Consider the following 10,589-nt stretch of genomic DNA (forward strand, 5'->3'; position numbering starts at 1 on the left):
CTGCCCAGCTGGTGTGATGTTGGTTCAGTTGCCTGATAGCAGCTGGGAAGAAAGTGGCCCCAAATCGGGAAGTATGCGTTTCCAAATCTCTGTACGTCTTGCCTGATGGGAGGGGGGGGGGGGGGGAGAGAGAGTTCTCCCCATGCAGGTCACGGGGAGAACGTACAAACTCCGTACAGACAGCACCCGTAATCGGGGGTCGAACCCCCGGGTGCATTCGCTGTGAGGTAGCGACTCGACCGCTGCGCCACCGTGACCGCCCTTGTTCCTCTCTAGTCACGGTGAAGCTCGGATCGCAAGCGTGGGTTTTGAGTTGGGAAAGGATCTGCAGCTTTGTTAAACTTGCGACGCAAACACGCCCTTCTGATGAAGGGTAAAAACGGAAAGTGTTGCCAGGAAGCTTCAGGAGATAATGCTGGCAATAAATAAAATCCATACAAATCATATTTTGCTTTAACCTCATCCACCTGGTGGGATGCTGGCTGACAGCACAACCAATCCCGCTGCTTGCCAACTGGACTGGAACTTTGTTGTGTAAAAATCATTTTATTATCCCTTTGTCACCATCTCCTGTTCTGAGGTCGGTCACTCACATTGGATGCACATGCAAACTACACGTGTCCGTTTTGTCATTGATTCTCAACGTCGAACATCAACTGAGTGTCCCACCGTGCTCTCAATAGACAATAGGTGCAGGAGGAGGCCATTCAGCCCTTCGAGCCAGCACCGCCATTCAATGTGATCATGGCTGATCATTCACAATCAGTACCCCGTTCCTGCCTTCTCCCCATACCCCCTGACTCCGCTATCCTTAAGAGCTCTATCCAGCTCTCTCTTGAATGCATTCAGAGAATTGGCCGCCACTGCCTTCTGAGGCAGAGAATTCCACAGATTCACAACTCTCTGACTGAAAAAGTTTTTCCTCATCTCATAGAAACATAGAAACATAGAAAATAGGTGCAGGAGTAGGCCATTCAGCCCTTCGAGCCTGCACCGCCATTCAATATGATCATGGCTGATCATCCAGCTCAGTAACCTGTACCTGCCTTCTCTCCATACCCCCTGATCCCTTTAGCCACAAGGGCCTCATCTAACTCCCTCTTAAATATAGCCAATGAACTGGCCTCAACTACCTTCTGTGGCAGAGAATTCCACAGACTCACCACTCTCTGTGTGAAGAAATGTTTTCTCATCTCGGTCCTAAAAGACTTCCCCCTTATCCTTAAGCTGTGACCCCTGGTTCTGGACTTCCCCAACATCGGGGAAATTGAAATTGTAATTGTGTGTCTTGTGTCTTTATTGTCTACTGCCGGACCCTGACGTGAGAGGACGCTGGCGCTATTTGTTCACCGCTTCTCCGTCAGGATAGTTCGTCTGTTTGTTTTTATGTCATGACTGTTTTTGTAAAGCGTATTTGAGCACTTGGAAAATCGCTATATAAAATAAATGTTTATTATTATTATTATTATCGGGAACAATGTTTCCTGCCTCTAGCGTGTCCAATCCTCTCACCAGCTAGAGCACGATACCGACCTCCCATCTACCTCCCACAAACCCACTGCTGCCCACAGCCATCTAGACTACACTTCTTCCCACCCTGCCTCCTGTAACGACCGTCCCCTACTCCCAATTCCTCCGTCTGCACCCAAGATTTTCCCATCTCCACCCCTTTCAGTCTACCCCATGACAGAAGAGGGAGGGGTCGTACAGTTCGATAGCCACGGGGAAGAAGGATCTCCTGTGGAGTTCTGTGCTGCAACTTGGTGGGACCAGTCTGTTGCTGAAGGCACCCCTCAGGTTGGCCAGTGCGTCACCGAGGGGGTGAGCTGTATTGTCCAGGACCCTCCGCCAAGACCACCTCCAGTGAATCCAACTGCACCCCTTGGAACATACTGTGGCACATACAGATACGTTGTTCAAATGTTTTGTGGCTGACTGACCCGCTGAGTTTCTCCAGCACTTTGTGTCCTTTTGTGTATTGGGTTCATGGTAGCTTTGGGCATCATTGATGGCAGTCCTCTGCTTGTTCAACACATCGTTAAAGGGCAGCATGGTGGCGCAACAGTAGAGTTGCTGCCTTACAGCACCAGAGACCCGAGCTTGATCCTGACTACGGGCGCTGTCTGTACGGAGTTTGTACGTTCCCCCCCGTGACCTGCGTGGGTTTTCTCCGGGTGCTCCGGTTTCCTCCCACACTCCAAAGACGTACAGGTTTGTAGGTTAATTGACTGGGTAAATGTAAAAATTGTCCCTAGTGTGTGTAGGATAGTGTTAATGTGCGGGGATCGCTGGGCGGCGCGGACTCGGTGTGCCGAATGGCCTGTTTCCGTGCTGTATCTCTAAATCTAAAAAATCTTTTTAAAAATCTCCCACACTCCAAAGACGTACAGGTTTGTAGGTTAAATGGCTTCGGTAAAAATTGTAAATTGTCCCTGGTGTGTGTGTGTAGGTTAGTGTTAGTGTACCGGGTGATCGCTGGTCGGCACGGACTCAGTGGGCTGAAGGGCCTGTTTCCGTGCTGTATGTCTAGACTAAACTAAAGGTTAAATCAGTATTGAGATGGCAGCACTTTCACTAAATAGCACTGTGTTCTTTCATCCTTCCACCCCATGCCTCCCTTCAGACACACAACATGGGAACCCATACCTCTCTCTCACCACTTTTGGTTTGTGTATCTAAAATATTTTATTTAATTACGATCAGGATACAAAACAAAACCCTGGTAACACACCCACCAACACAGTACAACATCACCAAATTATCTAGATGCTAAATTTCCAAACAAGTGTGTCACAATCCTTACAAATATACTAAATACCCACAATACAACTATGTCCCTCTCTAACACCACCCGGGCACGGACGGACGTAACCCCGGAAAAGGTGCAGGCAGCCGGCTCGGGCAGTGCCCTCTCCCGCCTGGCGCCGTGACACTCGCGGATGGCCAGCTTGGCCAGGCCCAGGAGCAACCCAACCAGGACATCCTCGGTCCTACCCTCTCCCCTACGCACAGGGTGTCCAAAGATGAGGACGGTGGGTGAGAAGTGCAGCCAGGAGGCAAGGAGCAGCCCCTTTAGATACTGGAACAGGGGCTGCAACCTCACGCACTCCATAATAATAATAATAATAATAATATTCATTTATTGTCATTGCAACGAGTACAACGAAATTAAAAAATAGCCAATCCTGACGGTGCGTAAAACATATATGCAAAAACAAATAAATACAATTATATTAAGTACAAAAGATTTTTTAACAGTGTTGCCTAGTGCAGAAGGTAGTGTTCAGTTCTCGTATGGCCCTGGGGTAAAAACTGTTCTTAAGTCTGTTTGTTCGGGATTTGATCGACCTGAAACGTCGACCAGAGGGCAGATGAACAAACAGACGGTGGCCGGGGTGGGATGGATCTTTTATTATTTTGCCTGCTCTACTGAGGCAGCGTAGGCTGAACAGGTGCTCCAGGGAGGGCAGTGAGCAGCCGATGATCTTCTGGGCCGTCGTGATGACCCTCTGAAGGGCCTTCCTGTCCTTTTCTGAGCAGCTGGCATACCATGTGGTTATACAGTATGCCAGCACACTCTGTGCATGTGGTACACAGACTCACGCACTCCATGTACACATGGTACACAGACTCGCACACTCCATGTACACATGGTACACAGACTCGCACACTCCATGTACACGTGGTACACAGACTCGCACACTCCATGTACACGTGGTACACAGACTCACACACTCCATGTACATGTGGTACACAGACTCGCACACTCCATGTACACGTGGTACACAGACTCACACACTCCATGTACACGTGGTACACAGACTCACACACTCCATGTACATGTGGTACACAGACTCACACACTCCATGTACACGTGGTACACAGACTCACACACTCCATGTACACATGGTACACAGACTCTTCCGGCCCGCAACAGTGGCAGGCAGCTGGCGAGCCTGTGAACCAACCGCGAGAGGAACAGATCACGGGGGACTCCTCGGTACAGTACCCTCCGCCCCAGGTCCCCGCACCTCTCTCGCCACAGTGAGACCCTACATGCTTTTCCCCACACGTGCACCACAGCAACATTGCAACGCGCTGTGGCCCAGCGTAGTGACCCAGGAAGAGGTGCACTTGCACCCCAATCCTCTACTAAGTGTGCTCCACTAATCGCGCCCTATTGGTGTTTTACAGCTTCCACTACAAACACAACTAGTTCAGCGTTTTACTGACTGTTCTTTGGCAGACTGTTTGGAGTGACCTCATATAGTACAGGTGAAAAATGCTTACTTTGGCTACAGACTTGTGTTCGATTGTACGCGAATTCCAGAATCAGTCGACGGAGTTGAGAAAGTGTTTGTCAAACACTGCAAATGAATGTGAGGAGCAAACTGGACCGACGATGGCAAAATAAAATAGATTATCCCACAGAACTGCAGCCTGTAAACCAGTGCCACTCTGTAATTTTACACAGTGTAAAATACTTCCAACAACCTCACAGCCGACTTTAAACACTCCAGTGACAATAATTGGCGTGGGATTGGATGTATCCTGGATGGGGATTGTAATATAATTGTATAATAGTTTCAATCGGTATATTTGTTTGTATAATATTCTGGTAGTGGGTTTTGTTTTGGTTTTATTGTATTGTATATATTATTTTAATATTTGAATAAATATTTTTGATTTAAAAAAAATAAATTAAAAAAAGTAACAATAATTGGTGCACTATTTCTGGAAGGGTAAACAGAAAGATTTGCATCTAGAAGGCATCATTCGCAAGGAGCTGAAACTTCCTCAAGAAGTCACGGATTTTACCATCAACAATTCCTCCCTCCTCTCGGACCCGCACTAATGTCTAGATTAGTCACGGGATACAGCACGGAAACAGGCCCACCGAGTCCGCACCGACCAGCGATCCCCGCACACTAACACCGCCCTATACCAGGGACAATCTTCACATTTATACCAAGCCAAATAACCTGCACGTCTTTGGAGTGTGGGAGGGAACCGGAGTTCTCGGAGAAAACCCATGCAGGTCACGGGAAGAACGTACAGACTCCGTACAGTGAAGAAAGCCAATGGAATGTTGGCCTTCATAACAAGAGGAGTTGAGTATAGGAGCAAAGAGGTCCTTCTGCAGTTGTACAGGGCCCTAGTGAGACCGCACCTGCAGTTTTGGACTCCAAATTTGAGGAAGGATATTCTTGCTATTGAGGGTGTGCAGCGTAGGTTTACTAGGTTAATTCCCGGAATGGCGGGACTGTCATATGTTGAAAGACTGGAGCGACTAGGCTTGTATGCACTGGAATTTAGAAGGATGAGAGGAGATCTTATCGAAAAGTATAAGATTATTAAGGGGTTGGACACGTTAGAGGCAGGAAACGTTCCCATTGTTGAGGGAGTCCAGAACAAGGGGCCACAGTTTAAGAATAAGGGGTAGGCCATTTAGAACTGAGATGAGGAAGAACTTTTTCAGTCAGAGAGTTGTGAATCTGTGGAATTCTCTGCCTCAGATGGCAGTGGAGGCCAATTCTCTGAATGCATTCAAGAGAGAGCTAGATAGAGCTCTTAAGGATAGCAGAGTCAGGGGACATGGGGAGAAGGCAGGAACGGTGTACTGATTGGGAATGATCAGCCATGATCACATTGAATGGCGGTGCTGGCTCGAAGGGCCGAATGACCTCCTCCTGCACCTATTGTCTACAGGCAAGCACCCCGCAGTCGGGATGGAACCTGGGTCTCCGGCGCTGACAGGCGGCAATTCTACCGCTGCACCTGCGCCACCGTATCAACTTTGCCAGCTAATTCAAAAAGAATTTGCGCTGAGCTCATTTTAAAAGACATACCTTGAAACATATGGCTAGCACTTTTGCTGCAGAAATTGTACAATGTCCAACAGAAGAGTTTTTGGCCATTTGCAAGAAAATAATGCACTTTTCCAGATTCCCAAGAGTTAAGCAATCGTGGGGAATCGGGAAAGCTGTATGGTGCACATGACACCAACAATTGTTTAAATGTTTTTCATCGAGAGACCATTACATAGAAAAAACAAACATTCCTCTGTGTGTCTTTGATGATCACCAGAACGTCTAAATACAGCTTTCAAGAATAAATCCCGTGGCATTTAATGAGTCAACCTCTTGCTTGTTCCAATTTTCTCACCCTCTTTGTTTTAAGGGACTGATTGCAGCTGGACTCTGTATGAAAGATAGGGGCTGGACACCAATTGATGGAGTTGCTCACACTGGGCATTATGGTGGGATTATTCAGGGCTGGTGGGGGCAGGGAAGGACATTAGGGTGGTAGTGATGTTATGTTGCAAAGTGGGGAAGTGGGGAGCAACAGAGATTGGTGAAATACTGTCCTTATCCGATGTGCACACACACACACACACACTCACGCATACACACACACATACACACACACATGCTCTCTCTCTCTCTCTCACACACACACGCTCACACACAAACACACACACTCACCCACACATACACATGCACACACACACACGCTCATACACACACACACATACACACACACACTCACACGCTCACACACGCTCTCTCACACACGCACACACTCTTTCTCTCTCACTCTCACACACAGATGCACACACTCTCACACACACACGCTCACACACGCTCACACAGACTCTCTCACACACGCACACACTCTTTCTCTCTCACTCTCACACACACACGCTCACGCACACTCACACACACACTCACACACTCTCTCACACACACTCACACACACACACACACACATTCTCTCACACACACTCACACTATCTCTTTCACACACACACACACTCACACACACACGCGCACACACGCACACACACACACACACACACAAACACATGCTTTTCCTGACACATAGCACCCTCTGTGTGCTCAGGACCAGGATCAGGGTCAGGGGTTATGGGGAGAAGACAGGAGAATGGGGTTGAGAGGGAAAGGTAGATCAGCCGTGATTGAATGGCGGAGTAGACTTGATGGGCCGAGTGGACTAATTCTGCTCCTATCACCTATGACCTTATGAAGAGTGGCTTATGTCCCCTCCTTCCACAGGAGTGTTGTCTGAAGAAGGGTCTCGACCTGAAACGTCACCCATTCCTTCTCTCCAGAGATGCTGCCTGTCCCGCTGAGTTACTCCAGCATCGTGTGTCTGTCAAAGGAGCGTGGCACTGGTTTAATACTGGAAAAAGACTTGACATCGATACCTCCGTCTGGAAATCTGGTCGCCAACAGTAAACACTCATCCCTCTCGTGCAGTCAAGTCTGATATCACTTGTCCAAAAAAAGCACATAGTAACACACGCACATAGGTGGCACCTCCTGTGTGGAAGATGTCATTGCTATAAATAACCTGTTTTCTCAGTTGTGATATCATTGTAGTTTGCTTGACCTAGATAGTATAAATAGTTGAATTCATAACAGACGTAGTGGTAGACTCTGAAGCAAATTACTTTGAGAGCTTACAAATGAGTGCGGACTGATTTGCACATATGTGTAATGCCAACACTAAGCAGTGCGGTCATATGGGTCTGATCTGCATAAAAGATGCCGTCATGCCTTTACCAGCTGCCTAAGGTGCACAGCTTCCACTGATCTTTATTTTCCCATTGACGATGCACAAATCTTCGCATGGATCAGTTGTCCGTGAAACGATTACTCTGACGCCACCTCCGATGGTCGGGGGGGGGGGGGGGGCAGGAAGATTGCCCGAGGAAGGATGAGTAGATGTGTGTGTGTGTGTGTGTGTGTGTGTGTGTGTGTGTGTGTGTGTGTGTGTGTGTGTGTGTGTGTGTGTGTGTGTGTGTGTGTGTGTGTGTGTGTGTGTGTGTGTGTGTGTGTGTGTGTGTGCGTGCAAGTGTACCAGCGCATTGTTTTTTTAAAGGATGAAGGAAGCTCCCGAGGGAACCAGCCCACCTGAGGTTAAGAGATCCTGCTCCAAGCTGGCAGGGAAGCACGAAGCAAAAATAATGAAAGCCTGCAGATTAGACTGTGATACAGGTAGTATAACAAAATAACTGCAGACGCTGGTACAAATCAAAGGTATTTATTCACAAAATGCTGGAGTAACTCAGCAGGTCAGGCAGCATCTCAGGAGAGAAGGAATGGGTGACGTTTCGGGTCGAGACCCTTCTTCAGACTGATACAGAGCCATAGAGCGATACAGTGTGGAAACAGGCCCTTCAGCCCAACTTGCCCAACATGTCCCAGCTACACTATTACCACCTGCAAATACGCATTTGGCCCACATCCCTTCAAACCTGTCCTATCCATCCATATACCTGTCCAACTGTTTCTTAAACAGCCTCAATGACCTCCTCCAGCATCTGGTTCCACACGCTCACCACCCTTTGTGTGGTATGTTGCCTCAAACTCCCTTAGCACGAAACGTAAAGCATTTCACTTTACCTCGGCACGCGTGACAATAAACTCAGCCCACGCTCACACTTCCGAATTTATTTTTGATGACACTCGAGAAAGCCGATTCACCTCTTGTCCACCTGAGGTAAATTTAAAAGAATATTAACTTGTATCAGCCAGTCATTCTCACCGCACTCAATTTCCATTTTAAAAAGTAGTTCGAGGCAAAACGTTGAACGAAAAAAAAGCTTTAATGTGGGCTTTGCTAAGTGACTGGATATTGGAGGCAATGATAAGACACCATGATGTTGGCAGAAACGTTTTGATGATTTCAGTTCTTGCAGCCGTGATAATGGACCTGCCTCTGAATCACCGTTCAGCTCGGACTTGAACCATTAAGGAAGGAGGGTCTGAAGAAGGGTCTCGACCCGAAACGTCACCCGAAACGTCACCCATTCCTTCTCTCCCGAGATGCTGCCTGACCTGCTGAGTTACTCCAGCATTTTGTGAATAAAAACCTTCGATTTGTACCAGCATCTGCAGTTATCTTCTTAAACCATTAAGGAAGGTTCACTCTCTGCAGCCGCTCAGCCTCTGACTTTGCTTTCTGCAGACTTCAGTTTTTTAAAATCTTCTCTTTTAGCCAAACAGGAGATAAAAACTAATTTGTAGCGTTGGCGGTGATTGATTGCATTCCAAAATGAGCATTCCCTCCTCTACATTGAGAGATTACATGGATTTCATAACATGGAGACAGGGCGGTTATCGAGCTGTTGTCCTGGGCAGTGGGACTCCACCCCAGCCCCCCAGCAGCCCCCTCCACTGCTGATTCATCCCACCTGTTCAACATCACCTGCTCACCCTGTCTCCCTCGTTCACCAGAGGGAAGGAATGGGTGACGCTTCGGGTCGAGACCCTTCGTCACCAGCTGTTATCAGGCAACTGAATCATCCCACCACAACCCAGAGAGCAGTGCTGGACTACTACCGACCTTGTTGATGACCCTGGGACTATCCTTGGTCAGACTTTGCTGGCTTTACCTTGCGCCAAACGTTATTCCCCTATCGCCGATCTATTCACTGTAAACGGATCGATTGTAATCATGTGTCTTCTTTCTGCTGACTGGTCAGCGAGCGACAATAGCTTTTCACTGTACCTCAGTACATGTGACAATAAACGAAACGAAACTAAGCTAAACGTCAGACCCAGAACGTCACCCATTCCTTCTCCCCAGAGATGCTGCCTGTCCCGTTGAGCAACCCCAGCATTTTGTGCCTGTCTTCGGCAGGGCCGTCTTAACGCATGGGCCTGATGGGCACTTGCCCGGGGCCCCACGAGCATAGGGGCCCCATGCTGATCTGTGTATGTTAAGTGACTTGCAATAAATAAATACTACTTTAAAAATGTAGGTTCAATAAGTGCTTTTTTCGCAACATTTTCCATTCCTAAGTGCTTCTCACAGCGATCTGTAAGTGCTTTTTGCAACAATGTAGCACCCTAAGTCCACCGCTAAGTGCTTTTCGGTAAGTGCTTTTCACCAGCACGACAGGGGGTGGGGGGCTGGTAGGGAAAGGGGGGTGGGGGAGAATAACGATGGGGGCGACGGGGAGGGTAGGAGGAGGAGAGAGTGGGGGTGGGAGGAGGCAGAGTGGGACTGGGGAGGGGGACAACAAGGGTGGGGGTTGGTGGTAGGGGGGAAGAGAGAGTGGGGGAAATGTGGGTGCTGGGGAAAGGGGGGTGGCAGAGAGTAACAGTTGGTCTGGGGGAGAGAGAATGGGGGGGTCTGAGAATGGGCACTGGGGAGTAGTTGTCGTAGGGGCCCCAGTACACTGCTTTGCCCGGGGCCCATAATGCTGTAAAGACGGCCCTGGTCAACTGCAGTTCCTTGCTAAACATCGCTCATTTAGTTACCCAGCTTCTCCTTAAACGCATCAGTGCTAAACTACTCCATCACCGTTTGGGAGTGTGAAGAAAGTATATTTACAATAAAAATGTCCAAGGCAACGGCACCACAATAAAATATAAATCGCTTTAACTTTGAACAAACATTAAACCACACAAGGAATCCAAACTGGTCTGCAATGGGGATGTTAAAAATACCTTAACAATCTACAGTGAATGTTTTGCAACAATAAACCCACACTCTTGGATGTCACATTAAGTTTTCACCCGCTCATAAAAAAATGTTTCATGGAACTGTTAACTTGT

Source organism: Rhinoraja longicauda, chromosome 31, assembly GCF_053455715.1.
Source record: "Rhinoraja longicauda isolate Sanriku21f chromosome 31, sRhiLon1.1, whole genome shotgun sequence".
Taxonomy (NCBI): Eukaryota; Metazoa; Chordata; class Chondrichthyes; order Rajiformes; family Arhynchobatidae; genus Rhinoraja; species Rhinoraja longicauda.